This window comes from Camellia sinensis, chromosome 1 (assembly GCF_055761805.1).
Source record: "Camellia sinensis isolate YWXY chromosome 1, ASM5576180v1, whole genome shotgun sequence".
Taxonomy (NCBI): domain Eukaryota; kingdom Viridiplantae; phylum Streptophyta; class Magnoliopsida; order Ericales; family Theaceae; genus Camellia; species Camellia sinensis.
In genome coordinates this window covers 222,084,930-222,104,155 of record NC_138961.1, presented here as the reverse complement: position 1 = coordinate 222,104,155, position 19,226 = coordinate 222,084,930, and the positions used below count along the sequence as shown (strand labels likewise).

General features: G+C 33.7%; 1 long non-coding RNA gene across 1 annotated transcript; it reads left to right on the top strand.

Annotated features, from left to right (window-relative positions):
- The first annotated feature begins 629 nt into the window (after nucleotides 1–629).
- LOC145803008 (uncharacterized) lies at nucleotides 630–13,618 on the top strand. Its single transcript, XR_014344948.1, has 2 exons — nucleotides 630–1,574; nucleotides 8,278–13,618. It is a non-coding gene; the product is annotated as an uncharacterized LOC145803008 (long non-coding RNA).
- Nucleotides 13,619–19,226: the final 5,608 nt, after the last annotated feature.

Below are 19,226 nucleotides of genomic sequence, written 5' to 3'. Positions count from 1 at the left end.
TCTAAGCTTCATCATCCACCCACTAGTGGGTGATGTAAATCATATTTTGAAACTTTCTCTTGATTGCATCATTTTCTTGAACATTTTTGCACATATTGATCTAACTTATTACCATCAATAAGGCTATAAATTCATAATTATTCACTCAAAATTTATCAAAAAAAATAAGAATTAATGGTTTAGATTCATTTCATTCATGAATTTTATACTTTATCAATTTAATTTCTACCATACATACTCGTTCTAGGTAAATTAGGGATTCCTAATTCTGGGATCTTAGTTTTTTAGGTAAATTACAAATACATTCCCTGAGATTTACTCAAAATATGAATTGCCCCTTGTGGTTTGGAAAATTACAAATACCTCTCTGTCAGAATTTTTTATTTAACAGAATTAATTAAAAAAGTGAAATTTCTAACTATTCACCTATATAATAATAAAATTATCTGAATTATTAATTGAAATAAAATTTTAACATTATTTAAAACTGTTAATTAAATTGATAATTTATTAATAAAATGATCTATTTATTATAAAATTAAAAACTTAAGAAACATAATATAATTTTTAAAACTACAAGAAGCGATTTATAATTTAAATAAATCTCAAAGGATGTGTTTATAATTTATCCTAATTTTTTTGTATTGCAATGGCACGAAGCGGGTGGCTTGGTCATGCTGATCAAAAGTAAATATGAGAGAGAGAAATGGAACAACGTGGATCCGGGGCGCATTGCGTCTGACTCCATATCAGAAGGTTGTGCGTTCGATTCACGTCGGGGTTCAATTCTCACTTACTTTTTTATTAGTTTTGGAATTTGATCAGTCACTGTCACTATTGTTCATAGTCAATAGGGGAGAGACCTGGGAAGCTTCAGGCTCTCTTCCTACTATTTTCCAAAAGCCACGAAACGAATATTTCTTTTTGAAAAAGGGTATGCATTGTTTTCCACACCTTTTTCCCCCCTCCAGAATTAAAATTCCACACGAAGAATCGAAGAAACTTGGCAGAAATTCCATCACTACTTCTTCACTGCTCTCGCGTTCACAACTGCTTCACTTGCAAGTTCCATAGCCTTCACTATAACAACACCAAACCCAATCCCAATTCTCTGGAACTAGAGTGGGTTTTGGAAGACATCGATGGCTGGTTCACTGGTTGGAGGTGTCGCTTTGGGAGCGGCGTTTGGGGAATTACTGCGAGCTGTTGACAATGGGATAATTAATGCTGTGCAATTCAAGTCCACCCTCACAAGCCTAGGTCGAGGCTGAATCAGATAAGCCCGATGCTCGAAGAAATCGACAACCTAAACAGAAAATTGGGCCGATCGGAGCAAGACACAGAGATGTTCACCAACCGTTTGAAAGAAGGTCTACACTTTGTAAATAAGTGCGAGAAGATCCACTGGTGGAATTGCTGCAAGAAATCGCTCTACACAATTAAGCTTAAGGACTTAGAACAATCTATCGTGATGTTCTTTCAGATCGAGGCGCAAGCACAGATGTCTATGGACAGCAGGAGGATTTTGGTGGTGGTGAACGAAGTGGATGAGGAATTGGAGTGCATGAACACCGGTTAGCATTTGTCACTTCAAAAATCAATTTATTAACTTTATTAATTGATTAAATAAATTATTTGACATTTTATTTTGTATTTTTATATATTATTATGCTGAATAATGTTATATTTAATATTATATATAACGTGAACATAAGGTTTATTAATGGTTAATGAATCAAAAGTTTGGAATTATGATTTTTTGGTGCCTTGTAGACCCAATTAATATTCTAGACTATGGGTGTTCATTGGGCATCACACTATTATGGCATATACTTGTTTTGCTAATATATGATAGAATGATTTACTCCATCATCATCCACTGAACATGATCGGTTTTGAAAACACCTATGAAATGATCATTGTTAGTTTAAAAGATAATTCTATTATGATACACTTATTTTCCTTTGATTTGAGAGACTTGTATTAAATAATTAATTATTCATTTAATTTTGATATTGTCAATTGGTGACGCTAAACCAAAGGCTATACATAGACATATTGAATTATGTGAATGGTAATTGATTTATATAGATACTTAACATGGAATCCACAATTTTTAAGGTAAGAAAGTATATTCAATATCAAAAGAAATACATGTATCGTCTTCCGGAAGTCTTTTGGTTCATCAGGGTCCTCAAAAGGATATGCACCAACTAGCATCACATACAATGTCACACCGCAGGACATTGCAACAATGCATGAGACCCCAAAATTACAGGCTTCAATTCTTAGATATATTCTAATGAAGCAGCAAAACGACAAGGGAAATATCAAATAAGCCCTACTTTTCCAATGAAATTTCCATTTGACTCCCATGTTTTATCTTCTCCTCCAAAACATGCTACAAGCAAACTCTCTTCTAATTCGATAATTGAAGCTAATGGAATGACACAAACCAATGCTAAGTTGTGTTTGAATCATAGATTTGGATAGGGCATTGGAAAAGGAAACGGAGACGGAAACAGAAATAATGGGTGAAATGTTAATATAATATAAGCAAGATTTGGAATGGAGAAAAATGTGAGTGAAATGTGAATAAAATATAAGTTAAATTTTTTCTCCATTTCCCTTTCCTTTTCTAAATCTATACCCAAAATCATGATCTAAACACAACCTTAAGATTTCATAAGAAAAGTTGCACATAACTGGAACAAAGACTAAAATAGGATAAAAAAGATTTGCAAGGAGTGTTCATGTAGTGTGTCTAACAGTCGCCAAAATTGTGAAGTTGTGAAGTTGGGTAGAATTGAAACATGTAATCTCACCTAATGACTTAATGAAGGTAAATTGCTATTAGATACATCAGACAAGTTCGCATGCAAATCTAAGACTGTAAAGCACCCATGACAAACATCTCAGCCAACATCTAAAGCAAATGAATAAAGACCTGCCAATTTCTTCCCAAAATTAACAGTGGAATGCTCTCTAAATTGAAGACATTTTAGTGCAGCCTATCTGATAACAACAATAAAAGCATGCCAACTTCTTTCTTTGGTCAAGCTTACATTTTTGTTTTGTCATTAAATGATTACTATTCATGGTAATTAACTTATTATAAGTACCATGACATCGTGTAAATTTAACAAAGCAAAAAAAAAAAAAAGAAAAAAAAAATTAGCATAAAAGACATGGACTGTGTGAATCATGTTATAATAACTTTCATGTGAGCCCCATGAACTAAAAGCAAAAAATATTTGGATAAGAAATTTCAGGAAAGAGTAAGAAAATATTAAAAAAAAAAATTAGTAGAGTAATTTTAATTTCAATTGCTTTATTTAATCATTGATTCATGCTTTGACTAGAAAATACCAAGGCTTACGGGTGATGCGTTGAATGGCTTGATATATATTGTTAAGCCCATTCCCTAATGTGGGTATCTATATTATGCTTGGTACGTGGTAAGCCTTACAGGCGTCACATTCTCACCATCACACATCCACGTGGCAGACCCTTGAGGCACCACGATGAGTTGGGTTCGTATGCCTAGCCTAAGTGGGGGCATGCACAACACCAAGTATGAAAACATGGCCATAGCTCACTTTGATAGAGCTGGCTCACCTAGAGCTCTCCATGGCCCTTCATAACTCAAGAAGTATATTCTTTGCCTACTCATCCCAACTCCATAGCAACATAGTTGGACTCTTGGCTCACCTATGTTTACTTAGTTGCTCAGGATGAGCCCTTGGCTCACCCTATGCACTCACCCCCTTGGCTGCCTAGGTCGGGAGTAGGACCTAGGTACTCCCGCTTGGGATCATTAGAGGATTGTGGATTGGAGGCTAAGACCTCAGGATCATCAACGTCGTGGAGTTGTCTCCCAACAATGATAGCTCCCTCTTTGACTTTGCTTGGAGAAAGAGACGAGGCTAACCCCACTCCACAAAAGAACTTGCAAAACCAAGCAGGAGGACAAACAGCCACCCCGCTCCCTCTATCGGCTCCAAGCCAAGTACCTCCACCACAAGTTGGTTCGGTTGGTGGAACTCCCACCGTAATGGCTTCAACTTACTCTCCGACTCTTCTGCCAAACCAGACTCCTTTAACCCAATCATTGACATTAGACGTGGTGAAAGAACACATATACAGTCTACTTCAGACAAAGGTCACATCCCTGCTTCTCTAGAACTGTACCCAAGTTTGTCTGCTTTGATGGATGAAAGGGGAATGCTAGGGAGCACGTTTCGCGCTTTCTTGATGCTTTTGGTGCCCACCAAGAAGACTGAAACCTCAGTATTAGAGTTCTCCAAATCCCTCATAGACCGAGCATTTTCTTAGTATGCCAACCTCCCCGCTGGTTCCATATCTTCATGGGAAGACTTGGTGAAGAAGTTTTATATCAAGTTCTTTTATGTCGAAGAGAGATTAACTACTCTCCACCTCATGAGAGAGACACAGCGATAAGGAGAAGATATCTTGGTTTATGTTCTCCGCTTAAGAGAGAAAGTAGTAGACATTCAAGATCCAATGGAAGAACATCATCTGGTGTCAATGTGTATCGAAGGGATGCTCACAGCTTACAAGACTGGCCCTCTCTGATAGGCCGCCTCACTGGCTTCTCTCGTAGGCAGAATATGGTATCATTTGCAAAGCCCTTAAGGCCATCAAGAGCCAAGTTTCGGCTAACATCCTAGCTCATTTCCCAAGCAGAAACATGAGCTGCCCTCAAATGAACTTCCAGGTGATGAATTTCAAGATGTTGAAGTGAATATCGAAGGAGAATGGAGCTTGAGCTTCGACGAATCATCTACCTCCAAAGGAGGAGTTGGAATAGTACTTCTCTAAATAAAACTTAAGTCAATTTGTCATACAAACTGGAGTTTAGATGTTCCAACAACGAGGCAGAGTATGAAGCCCTGATATTGGGGCTTATGGCAGCACTCCATCTAGGAGTAAGTTTTCTAGGTATGAAAGGAGACTCTAATCTAGTGGTCAAGCAGACCAATGGAGACTACGCTATCAAAGAGCCCCGTTTGCTTCATACAAAACCATCGTTCGAAAGCCGACAAATGAATTCGACACAGTAAGGATAGAACACACTCCTTGCTCTACCAATCGACACCTAGGTGCCCTCGCTACCTTGACTTCTAAAGTAGAATTCTCAGAAGAATTAACCAAGATAGAGTTCCTGAAACGCACCATACCATGCTTAATAACAATTATCTTTCCTAAAGAAGAACCCACTGACCGGAGAGCCCCAATGAAGTAGAGCTCCAAGGTGATAGAGCTCTCTTTGATAGAGCTAGCTTCAAATATTTTCATCAATTTTTGGCTAAGTTTCCAAAGGAGTAGAGCCAACAAAAGTAGAGCCCATGTAATGGTCGATCTCTCATTGGTAAAGCTAGCTGGTAAATATAGCTCTACTAGGTAGAGATAACTCCACGGTGATAAAGCTCTCCTTAGTAGAGTTATCTCCAAATACATTTGTTAGACTTATTTATTTTGATGATTTATTTAATTATGTTTTAATTTATTTGGAAGAGAAAAATAGAATCAAAATTTATTTTGATGATTTATTTGAAAGAGAAAAATAGAATCAACATTTATTTGATGATTTATTTAATTATGTTTTAATTTATTTGAAAGAGAAAAATAGAATCAAAATTTATTTTGTCCCATTATTTCTCACCTAAACCTTTATCCTAAATGCTGTTAGAATGTATTTAATATTTGATCAAATCAGAAGTTCAAACAATCCAAAACATATGTTCAAACAGCCAAAAACAGATGTTCAAACAACCCAGCACAGCAGTAGTTCAAAAGGTTCAAGTGGAAGATATTCAAATTAGTAATGATGGAGTAAAAGATGTTCAAATGAATACAACGGCTATGAGTTTCATTATATATACCAAAGCCTATGATGTAAACAAGATACAAAAACTACAAATAAGCTACAGAAATCAGAAAATATTTTTTGATCTAAAATCACTCTCATCTATTCTCTGAAAAAAAATTTGAGAAGTGTTCTTCAATTTTTGTTTACATCCTCTCTCAAAAATTATAGATTAAGTCGTATAGCTTTAAGCCCATCTTTCTTGTGTGAAGATTACAGAAAAATCAGAGTCTCGTTTTTATATCTATCTTTGAAAGATAATTCTTGTAACTTTCTGTGAAAACAAAAACACATTTTTTTTCAATCCTGTAAGAGTGTAGTACTTTAATGTTTTTTTGGACTTAGAAAGTCTGTGTAAAATTCGTGGAGGATTGCTCCATAGGTGAAAAGGTTGCTAGCACCCTGTGAAGTTAGAAAATAGTGAAAAATCTCAAGTGAAGCTTGAGAAGTAGACGTAAGCCGAGTTGAAACCGAACCACTATAAATTTTTTTGCCTCTCTCCCTTATCTCTTTATTTTATTTAAATTGCCATAGCTATATTTCATATTTTTATTGTGCTAAAATCATTAATTGACATAGTTGTTAGAACACTTGTTTTAATTATTTTTATTTCATTAACTATATTTATCTATTGTGCTAGTCATAATTTTTATTAGGGTATTATTATTTTTATTTGTAAAAACCTAATTCACCCCTCCTCTTAGGTTGTCTTTTGGGTAACAATTGGTATCAGACTAGACTCTTGTTTTAGATTTAACCATTTGAGAGTTTCGATCCATGGCAACCTTAGCTGTAGGACAAGCCACAAATAGGCCACCATTGTTTGACGGAAACAACTATAGTCATTGGAATGATAAGATGACCCTATACCTACAAGCCACTGATTATGCCATGTGCATTATTATCACCAAAGGTCCAAAAATTCCTACCAAATTAGTAGACAATATTAGTGTACCTAAAATAAAAGATGAATGTGATGAGAGGGATCATAAATTATTGCAAGCTAATATTAAAGCCAAACTCACCATTTTTTGTGAATTAGACTCTAAAGAGTATAATAGAATTTCAAGTTGTGATTCGGTAAAAGAAATTTGGGACAAACTTGAGGTAACGTATGAAGGTACAAACCAAGTGAAGAAATCTCGTATTGATGTGCTTGTTCATAGTTATGAATTATTTAAAATGAACTCTGATGAATCTATTTCTAGTATGTTTACTAGATTTACTGAAATTATAAACTCTTTGAAATCTTTTGGCAAAACTTATACTAACAGTGAGTTGGTGAGAAAAATTCTTAGGTGTTTACCAAAAAATTGGGAAGCAAAGGTCACAGCCATTATAGAAGCCAAAAATCTCTTCATACTTGGATTGGATGAGCTTATGGGTTCCCTTATGACTCATGAGATCACCATGAAAGGACATGAGGATGTTGAAAAAAAAAAAAAAAAAAAAAAAAAGTGGAATTGCATTCAAAGCCTCATCAAATGAAGAAGAACATAAAAACTCCAGTGAGGATGAAAGTTATGTCATGTTTAGTAGAAATCTTAAAAAGAACTTCAAGAAAAATAATTATGACGAATAAGACATTTCAAGAAAGAATACAACAAAGATAACAAGAAAGAGCCTATTATTTGCTATGAGTGCAAAAATCTTGGACATATGAAAATAGATTGTTCAAAATTGAAGAATCATGGAAAAGTTACAAAAGAAACAAAAAGGCCATGGTAGCAGCTTGGGGAGAAAATGAAAATGAAAGCTCAAGTAATGAAATTGAAAATGAAGTAGCCAACTTATGTCTTATGCTCTTGAAGATGCAGACTCTACTCAAGATGAGGTAACTACTCTTTATGAAAAACTTGAAAGTGCATTCCATGAACTACAAGATGAATTTAGAAAAATTTGTGCAAAAAATAATGTGTTGAAGAAATCTGTTGCATCTTTATCTATTAATGTAGAAGAATTAAAGAAGGAAAAAATTGTTTTGAAAAATAATTTTGATACTATCTCTAATGAGAAATCTACTTTAAAAAATAATATTGATGATTTAACAAAAACACTTGAAAATTTTGTAAAAGGTAGAAATAATCTCAACATGCTTCTTGGAAATCAAAGATGTGTTTTCGATAAAGCGGACATTGGATATGACCTTATTAAAAAACAAAGAATCTCAATACAATTTTTGAAAAGGCACATCTCATGACTCACCCTCATATTACTTGTTGTTATTGTAGAAAGAAATGACATTATATATCTTCTTGTCCATTCAAAAATAATATAAACATGGGGATTAAAAAGATTTGGATTGTTAAGGAATCTAGCAAAACTAACCAAGAAGGACCTAAGAAACTATGGGTATCAAAAACCAACACTTGATTGTTATCTTGTAGATTTATTTTAAGTCCAAAGCTAAAGAGGGGAAGTGGTACCTTGATAGTGGATGTTCCAGACACATGACCGAAGATAAATCATTCTTTACTACACTGTCATTTAAAGATGGAGGCTTTGTTACTTTTGGAGACAACAAGAAAGGAAAAATCATCGGTATTGGTAGCATCGGTATTTCTCCTAACCCTTCTATTGAAAATGTTTTACTTGTTGATGGACTTAAACATAATCTACTTAGTATTAGTTAATTATGTGATAAAGGTAATCGAGTTATTTTTGATAAATTACATTGCGCAATTGAAAACACCAATGATCATAAAATTTTATTCGTTGGTAATCGTCACAATAATGTTTATGTTTTTCATCTCAATAATCTCTATGCTAGTGATGTTAAATGTCTATATGTTAATAATGAAAATAGTTAGTTATGGCATAGAAGACTTGGTCATGCTCATATGGATTTAATTGCTAAACTTTTGAGAAAGGATTTGGTCATTGGACTTCCAAAAATTAAATTTAAAAAAGATCATCTTTGTAGTGTTTGTCAACAAGGAAAACAAACTAAAATATCGTTTAAATCAAAATCTCACATTTCCACAACTAGACCTTTACAACTACTGCATATGGATTTATTTGGTCCCTCAAGGTCAAGGTGATAAACATTATTGTCTTGTTATTATTGATGATTATTCAAGATTTACATGGGTTATGTTTTTAGTACACAAAGATGAAACATTTTCTTCTTTCACAAAACTCTATCGTAGAATTCAAAATGAAAAAGGCTTTCTTATTACTAATATTCGAACCGACCATAGTAGAGAATTTGAAAATGAGAAATTTGAATTGTTTTGTGATGAGCATGGTATTGGACATAATTTTTCAGCACCTAGAACCCCTCAACAAAATGGTGTAGTAGAAAGGAAGAATATAACTTTAGAAGAGATGAGTAGAACAATGCTTTGCGAAAATAATCTTCTTAAATATTTTTGGGCCAAAGCCGTTCACACCGCATGCTATATTTTAAATCGTGCATTAATTAGACATATTCTAAAAAAGACTCCTTATGAACTTTGGCATGATAGAAAGCCCAACATTAGTCACTTGCATGTTTTTTATTGTAAATGTTTTGTGCATAATAATGGTAAGGATAACTTAGGTAAATTTGATTCAAAATCTGATGAAGTAATTTTTCTTAGTTATTCCTTAACTAGCAAAGTTTATCGTGTTTTTAATAAAAGAACTTTTACTGTGGAAGAATCTATACATGTTGCATTTGATGAAATTAACATCTTTGTTGAAAAGTAAATTGTTAGTGATAATATAGATTTGGAACCAAATGTGGAAGATTCAAGTATCTACAAAGAAGAAAACCAACCATGTAAGTTGAACAAAGAGATTGAACAACCTATTCTCCCACCTCAAGAAGAAGGAGGAAACAATGATGATTTGCCAAGAAAATGGAAGTTTGTTCATAATCACCTTAAGGATTTAATCCTAGGTGACCCTACAAAAAGTATTGAAACTCGCTTTTCACTTAAAAAAAATTATAGTAACTTGGTTTTTCTCTCACAGATTGAGCCTAAAAACTTTCAAGAAGCCGAATTCGATGAACATTGGATGATGCATGAAAAGCTTAACCAATTTCAGGAAAAAAAAAAGAAAAAAAAGTGTGGGAACTTGTGCCAAAACCTAAAAATCATACCATTATCGGTACCAAATGGATCTTTCGAAATAAGCTTGATGAATCCGGCACAATTATAAGAAACAAGGCTAGACTTGTTGCATAAGAATACAATCAAGAAGAAGGTATTGATTTCGATGAAACCTTTACTCCGGTTGCTAGATTAGAAGCCATTCGCATGTTACTTGCATTTGCATATTTTAGAGATTTCAAACTTTATGAAATGGATGTAAAAAGTGCATTTCTAAATGGTTTTATAAATGAGGAAGTTTATGTTAAACAACCCCCAGATTTTGAAGATCATGCTTTTGCAAATCATGTTTTTAAACTATCAAAAGCTTTATATGGTTTGAAACAAGCACCTCTTGTATGGTATGAATGATTGAGTAAATTTTTGATTGAAAATAATTTTTCTAGAGGAACGATTGACACAACACTTTTTATTAAAACTAAAAATGATGATTTACTTATTGTGCAAATATATGTGGATGACATTATATTTGGTGCTACTAATGAAACCTTGTGTAAAGAATTTGTTAAGTGTATGCAAGGTGAGTTTGAGATGAGCATGATGGGGGAGCTAAATTATTTCCTTGGACTTCAAATCAAACAATGTAAGGAATGAATTTTTATCAACCAAGCTAAGTACACAAAAGAACTACTCAAAAAATTTAGTATGTATGACTCAAAAATAGTTGGAACTCCTATTAGCACATCCATTAAGCTAGACAAGGATGAAAAAGGTAAGTCCATTGATTAAACAAAATATCGAGGTATGATCGGCTCATTTCTTTATTTAATCGCAAGTAGACCCGATATTTTGTTTAGTGTTTGTATGTGTGCTAGACATCAATCAAATCCTAAGGAATCACATCTTAGTGCTGTTAAAATAATTTTTAGATATCATGTTGGCATTCAAAATTTAGGACTGTTTTATCCTAGAGGAGTTGCATTTGACTTAATTAGTTACTCGGATGCCGATTTTGCCGGATGCAAACTTGATAGAAAAAGCACCAGTGGCACTTGTCACTTCCTTGGTAACTCATTATTATCTTGGTTTAGCAAAAAGTAAAATTTTGTTGCTTTATCAACGGCTGAAGCTTAATATATAGCTTCCGAAAGTTGTTGTGCCCAAATACTTTCGATAAAATAACAATTGGAGGACTTTGATTTGCATTATGATCATATCCCTATTAAATGTGATACTACTAGTGCCATCAATTTAAGCAAAAATCCGATTCAACACTCACGAACAAAACATATCGAAATTCGACATCATTTTTTAAGAGATCATGTTCAAAAAGGGGATATTGTATTTGAATTTGTAAACACCGACAAGCAATTGGCGGATATTTTCACAAAACCCCTAAGCGAGGATCGCTTCAATTTTATTCGTGACGAGCTTGGAATGTCGATTTCTACTTAAAAAGTTTTGTTATGACTGTGATACTTGAATTTTTGTTAAAATAATATATGTGTATTACTACATTGAAATGGAAACATTTATATCAGTTGAATACTCTCAAGTCTTTTATACAATTATTCTCCTTAACAGTTTGCTATTCTTAACTGTGTGATTTTTTTTTGGGGTTTTGCATCTTGAGGTAAAATTAACTTTGCATACATTAATTTTTTTAAAAACCCTCATGGTATTTTTTTTTTTTTTTTTTGCATTACTATTCCAGCAAAACCAACGTCTCATTAAGTTTAATTTCTGCTGGTATTATTTTATTTTAATTTTTTTTATTTTGTTATTAGGCTTAATTTTTTTTCTGATTATTATTTTTTGTTTGGGCTTAATTTTTTTTTTTTTTTTGCTTTTTAATTTCATTTTTCAGTATTTAAACATAAAAATAAAAACAAATACAAATACAAATACAAATATTTACAAAAAAAAAAAAACAAAAACAAAACACCCTTCATTTTTTTTTTTTTACGGCCATACGCCAATCAAAATAAAAATATTTACATAAAAAAAAAACCTTCATTTTTTTTTGTTTATGGCCATACACCGATCTCACTTACTCGTCTCTTCCATCGTTTTCTTCCTTTTTTATTACCTTGGGAGGCCCTTGAAGGCCCTGTCCCTGTGCTTTCGTCAAGAGCGAGAACTCCCTGCTGACTATCAAAAGCCAAGAATGACGTTACTCCAAATCGGGCCATAGAAGTGGTCTTCCGTTTAAGCTCTTTATTTTCGGCCTTCAGTGCACAAATCTCTGCTCGCACATCTTTGTACATGCGCTGGAGCAGAGAGAGTTGGGCGTTGACCTAGTGGAGCTCACTCATTCTGTTCTGCAGTCGATGCGCCAATTTTGTGACTGCAGTCACCGTCTCCATACAGGACGTCAGTGTGAAATAATTGGCTTCAATATCTGATTGCGCTGCCATTATTTGCTCAATCGACATCATAAGAAGGTTGGGAAGAGTAGGCGCCAGGGCACTCGGCCCAGTAGCGCTTGAGAGGTCATTCAGGTCTGGAAAGAGAGTGAGGGGACGGGGCGAGGCCATGTGGTCGACAAGGGAAATGTAATCGAAAGAAGTCGTTTTTGGCAGTCTCTCTGCTCTACTCTGCTCAGTCTCTCTGCTCTATCTCTCTCAAGACGACGTAGAAAGTGATGCAAGCGAATGATGAAGAAGAAGGAGAAGAGAGTGATTAAGAAGAAGAAGACGGAAGTGAAGAAGACAAGAGGGAGAGAGAGCCGAGGCAGTTGATTGACCCGTCTCACTTTTGTCGGTCGGTTGACGCAAAAGCGAAGCCGCGTGTCTGACGCGATTTTCGACGGAAAAGAGAGTGGTGCGCGAATCGTATATATATGTATATATGTCTTGATTATCTATTTTTGATGCCATTTATCATTATCATTTTACTCCTTCTCCTCTTCCAGATTCTGAGCCATGATTTCTTTTTTGATAATGTCACAGGGGGAAAAACTTATAATGTTATATATTATGATGTTATGTATTTATAGTTTGATATCTTAGTCTCATATCATGTCTCTGATTAAAGCTTATTTATTACACATGTGCTAACTTATGTATTTAGAAATGAATTTCGGAACCATGACTTGAGCGGGAGCTTTTCTTACTCCCAAAACAAATCAAAACATCATTGTGTGCCATCATAAAAAAGGGAGAGATTGCTAGACTTATTTATTTTGATAATTTATTTAATTATGTTTTAATTTATTTGGAAGAGAAAAATAGAATCAAAATTTATTTTGATGATTTATTTGAAAGAGAAAAATAGAATCAACATTTATTTTGAAGATTTATTTACTTATGTTTTAATTTATTTGAAAGAGAAAAATAGAATTAAAATTTATTTTGTCCCATTATTTCTCACATAAACCTTTATTCTAAATGTTGTTAGAATGTAATTAATATTTGATCAAATCAGGAGTTCAAACAGCCGAAAACAGAGGTTCAAATAGCCCAAAAATAGAGGTTCAAACAGCCCAGCAAAGCAGCAATTCAAATAGTTCAAAAGGTTCTAGTGGAAGATATTCAAATTAGTAATGATGGAGTGGGAGATATTAAAATGAATACAACGACTATAAACGGCTATAAGTTTCATTATATATACCAAAGCCTATGATGTAAACAAGATGCAGAAACTATAAATAAGTTACAAAAATCAGAAAATATCCTTTGATCTAAAATCACCCTCATCTATTCTCTGAAAATTTTTCTAAGAAGTGTTCTTCAATTTTTGTTTACGTCCTCTCTTAGAAATTATACATTAAGTCGTATAGCTTTAAGCCCATCTTTCCTGTTTGAGGATTACAGAAAAATTAGAGTCTCATTTTTATATCTATCTTTGAGAGATAATTGTTGTAATTTTCTGTGAAAGCAAAAATACTTTCTTTTCAATCTTGTAAGAGTGTAGTACTCTCCATGTTTTTTTGGACTTAGAAAGTCTATGTAAAATCCGTGGAGGATTGCTCCATATATGAAAAGGTTACTAGCACCCTGTGAAGTTAGAAAATAGTGGAAAATCTCAAGTGAAGCTTGAGGAGTGGACGTAGGCCGAGTTGAAGCCGAACCACTATAAATTTTTTTGCCTCTCTCTTCCTTATCTCTTTATTTTATTTAAATTGTCATAGCTATATTTCATATTTTTATTATGCTAAAATCATTAATTGACATAGTTATTAGAACACTTGTTTTAATTATTTTTATTTCATTAACTATATTTATCGATTGTGCTAGTCATAATTTTTATTAGGGTATTATTATTTTTATTTGTAAAAACCTAATTCACCCCCCTCTTGGGTTATCTTTTGGGTAACAACATTTTTATCAATTTTTTGACTTATCAATTTTTTTCAGCAAAGTCTCCAATGAAATAGAGCTCTCTAATTTCTTGGCTCTCCAAGATGGTGAAGAACAATGAAGTAGAGTTCTCCTCAGTAGAGCTGGCTTCTAATTTTTTCATCATCAAATTTGACAAAGTTGCCAAAGTGGTGAAGCCAACAAAAAGTGTAGCCCATGTGGTGATAGCTTCAAATATACTTTTATTAATTTTTGGGCTCACCAATTTCTGGCTCTCCAGAGGAGACCAATAAAGTATAGCTCCCCTTAAAAGAGTTAGCTCTTAATTCCTAGCTTTCCAACAAAGTAGAGCTCTCAAATTTCTTGGCTCTCCAAGATGGCGAAGGCCAACGAAGTAGAGCTTTCCTTAGTAAAGCTAGCTCCCAATTTTCTCATCAAAATTTGGTTAAGTCTCCAAAATGGTGAAATAACAAAGTAGAGTTCTCCAATTCTTTGGCTCTCCAAGTAGAACTCTCCAATTTCATGGCCCTCCAAGATTACCAATGAAGTAGAACTCCAGCTGCCTCCTAATTCTTGGCTCTCCAATATTTTGGCTCACTAATGTGTATAGTTCTAAATATATTATTATTTTTCAACTCTCAACATGACGATTGCTCCAAATATTATCATTTATTTTAGAGCTCTCCAATTTCGACTATGTTGGAATAATCTTCTGTGTAAATAAAATAATATGAAACAATTCAAACAAAATAAAATAAAACTTACAGTATTTATTTTGTAGAACCGACTAAATAATTCAAAGACCAAGTTAAGTGTGTGACGCTCAGTCCTTAAGACAGATTCGCCCTGCTACGGTGCTTACGATTGAATGGCGTCTATCTCCCAAGATACAATGATCTTAATCAATTTGTAGTAACACTCCAAAACAAATTGTTCGGCGATCCAAACCTGTGTTCTAACTCTCTGATTATTTAATCTAAAACTAATATATGAAGAATAAATGCACTAGAACAAAATCTGGATAGCAAAGGCATAAAAGCAGACTGGTTTTCGGATTATCCTGATTGCTGGAACCTTGGCTGTATATATAGCCAAATATTTGACCCGAATAGGTGCTGAGGAATCCGAACAGGTACTGTTTGAAATCTGACCGTTGCTTGGAACAGTTTTTCAAACTTTTTTGAAAAATGTATCCGTTGTACTTTGAACACACTTATTCAAACAGTTTTTCAAACTTTTTGAAAAATGTATCCGTTGCACTTTGTACACACTTATTCAAACAATTGGAAATATTCTTATTAAACTATTTGAATAGTTTAATCATTTTTAGGAAACCACTTTAGGAAACCAAAAAATAAATTTATATTTAAATAAAATTCCCAAAATAATTTTTATTGAAAAAATTCAAATGAACTTTGTCTAAAAAGTTAATGTTAAACTCGAAAACGACGTCAACTTTCCATTCACTCATAAATGGTTTTGACGTTCTGTTTTCACCGTGTGACTTGTCACGCGGCAAGGAACACGTCACCTCTTCAGACCCACCCCAAAAGACGTTTGGAGCCCACTTAATTTTGGCCTTAAAGTTGGCCCAAAATAAGCCATATAAAACACTATTTTTTTCAACAATCCCCCACATAAATGGAATTTGACGGAGAGAAAATGCAACAACATGATCTAATTACAGAGAGTACAGAAATTGGAAATATTTTGAAAAATATAGGTAGCTTTTGGCTTTGAACCTTCCCATGTGAGACACTATCGGATTTACTACAGCTGTTTGTGTAAACTAAGACAATAGAACTCACACAGTATATTTTCAGGCACAGTTTAGTTCTCACTATTGTGTTCATTTTGGCCCTGAATAACCTGGTTTTTCATGAGTGCTCTAAAGATTTATAACCCTTTACAAATCTTATAGAACCGGCCCAGTTCACACTCACTTAGGTGATTCTTATGAAGAGTATCCTGTCATATTCTACTAGGTATACCTAAATATAAGAATCATTAAAAGTATTACTTAACCTAAAAACTCTGCAGTTATCACTATTTCATCATAGAAATGGGTAGGAGTTTAACTCCCCAGTGATCCTTCTAAATCATTCACAACTCGGTTGTCCCTTTGAACCTAGATCTTGGGATCTCCAGTCAACTAGGTTGGGTTGCCGTTGTGGTAACTCTTATTTAATAGGCTTTAGTCCCATTCCTCTCGATGAATTCTCAACTAACTCTCTTGCTAACCCTTTGGTTAGTGGATCCGCTATGTTGTCTTTAGACTTCACATAATCAATGGAAATAATTCCATTAGAGAATAGTTGTCTTACGGTATTATGTCGATGTCAAATATGTCGAGAGTTACAGTCGTACATATGACTCTGTGCTCTACCTATTGCAGATTGACTATCGCAATGTATGCATATAGCAGGCACCGGTTTTGGCCATATTGGAATATCTTCAAGGAAGTGGCGAAGCCATTCTGCCTCCTCCCCTGCTTTGTCTAAAGCTATGAATTATGATTCCATAGTAAACCTAGCAATGCAAGTCTGTTTGGAAGATTTCCATGATACAGCCGCCCCACCAAGAGTAAAGACATACCCACTGGTGGACTTTGAGTCTCTAGTATCCGATATCCAATTTGCATCACAGTATCTTTCAAGTACTGCTGGATATCTTGTATAATTCAGCCCAATGTTACGAGTAAATCGAAGATATCTTAGAACCCTTATAATTGCTTTCCAGTGTTCTACTCCCGGATTACTCATATATCTACTTAATTTACTTACTGCATAAGCTATATCTGGGTGAGTGCAGTTCATCAAGTACATTAAGCTTTCCAATAATTTGGGCATACTCTAATTGAGAAATACTTTCCTGTACATTCTTAGATAGAAACAAATTAACATCTACAGGTGTTCTAGCAAGATGATCATCATCTTTGCTGAATTTGTTAAGTATTTTCTCAATGTAATGAGATTGTGACAAAGCATAACCTTCTGATGTTTTGGTAATTTTCATACCAAAAATTACATCAGCAATGCCCATGTCCTTCATATCAAAATGTTTATTCAACATTTTCTTGATAGTTTTAATCATATCATTATTACTACCTATGATGAGCATATCATCCACATAAAGACATACAATGGCATAACCTTTATCTGTGTTTTTAATATAAATACATTTGTCTTACTCATTAATTTTAAATCCATTTGACATTATAGCCTTGTCAAATTTTTCATGCCATTGCTTTGGTGCTTGTTTTAAAGCATATAATGATTTAACCAATTTACACACTTTCTTTTCTTTTCTTGGAACAGAAAAACCTTCTAATTGTTCCATGTAAATTTCTTCATCTAACTCACCATTTAAGAAAGCGGTTTTCACATCCATTTGATGAATTTCTAGATTGTATAGAGACGCAATAGCAATTAGCATTCTAATGGATGTTATTCTAGTAACTGGTGAGTATGTGTCAAAGTAATCAAGACCTTCTTTTTGTCTAAAACCTTTGACCACAAGTCTTGCCTTGTATTTGTCAATTGATCCATCCGCTTTCATTTTTCTTTTAAAAATCCACTTATATCCAAGAGGTTTATAACTTGGTGGCAAATCCATCAATTTCCAAGTGTGATTTTGCAAGATGGATTCAACTTCACTATTGACAGCTTCTTTCCATAAAGGAGCATCAGGACTAGACATAACCTCTTTAAAAGTTAAAGGCTCATTTTCTAACAAATATGTTAGAAAATCTGGACTAAAAGATTTTGAGGTTCTAGCACGTTTACTACGCCTAAGTTCATCTTCCTTATTTTGATCTAACTCTTGTTCTTGATCATGTTCTTGATCTTGATTAGTAATAGCATTATGAGATCTTTTACTGTTGCTAGTCTTTTGTCCAGTCTTATTTGGAAATACATGTTCAAAGAAAGATGCATTCCGAGATTCAATAATAGTATTTACTTGCATTTCGGAATGTTCTGATTTATGAATCAAAAACTGATATGCACTACTATTCTTGGCATAACCAATGAAAATGCAATCAATGGTCTTAGGACCTATCTTAGTTTTTTTAGGACTAGGAATAGCCACTTTAGCCAAACACCCCCACACTTTTAAGTATTTATAGGATGATACTCTTCCATGCCACAATTCATAAGGTGTTTGATTCACTTTCTTTCGGGATACTTTATTAAGTATATAATTAGCAGAAAGTATTGCTTCCCCCCACAAGTTCTGAGGTAATCCAGAACTGATTAACATGGCATTCATCATTTCTTTTAAAGTCCTATTTTTCCTTTCAGCAATTCCATTTTGCTGAGGTAAGTAAGGAGCGGTGGTTTGATGAATTATTCTATGTTCTTTACAAAATTCACCAAAAGGTGATTCATATTCACCACCTCTATCACTTCTAAGTTTCTTGATTTTCTTACCAATTTGATTTTCAACTTCATTCTTGTATTGAATGAAAGTTTCCAAAGCTTCATCCTTGGTTCGAATTAAATAAACATAACTATATCTAGTATAGTCATCTATAAAAGTGATAAAATATTTTTTCCCACCTCTAGTTTGAATTGATTTAAAATCACAAATATCACTATGAATTAATTCAAGTGGTTCCGTACTTCTTTCAATTGAATGAAAATGAGTTTTAGATAATTTTGTCTCAACACAAATTTCACATTTATGATATGAATCAATGTCAAATTTAGGTAAACATTTCGTATTAATTAATCTACACAAAGATCCATAATTAACATGTCCTAGTCTACCATGCCATAAATTTAAAGACTCGAGCAAGTAAGAAGAAGAATGATTATTATTAATAACTGAAGGTACAACGGTAATTACATTTAACTTGAAAAGGCCATCAGACATGTAACATTTTCCTACATACATCCTATTCTTAGTAAGTACAAATTTATCACTCTCAAATACTAGCCTAAACCTATTCATACTCAATAAAGATCCGGAAACAAGATTCTTGCAAATGTCTAGTAC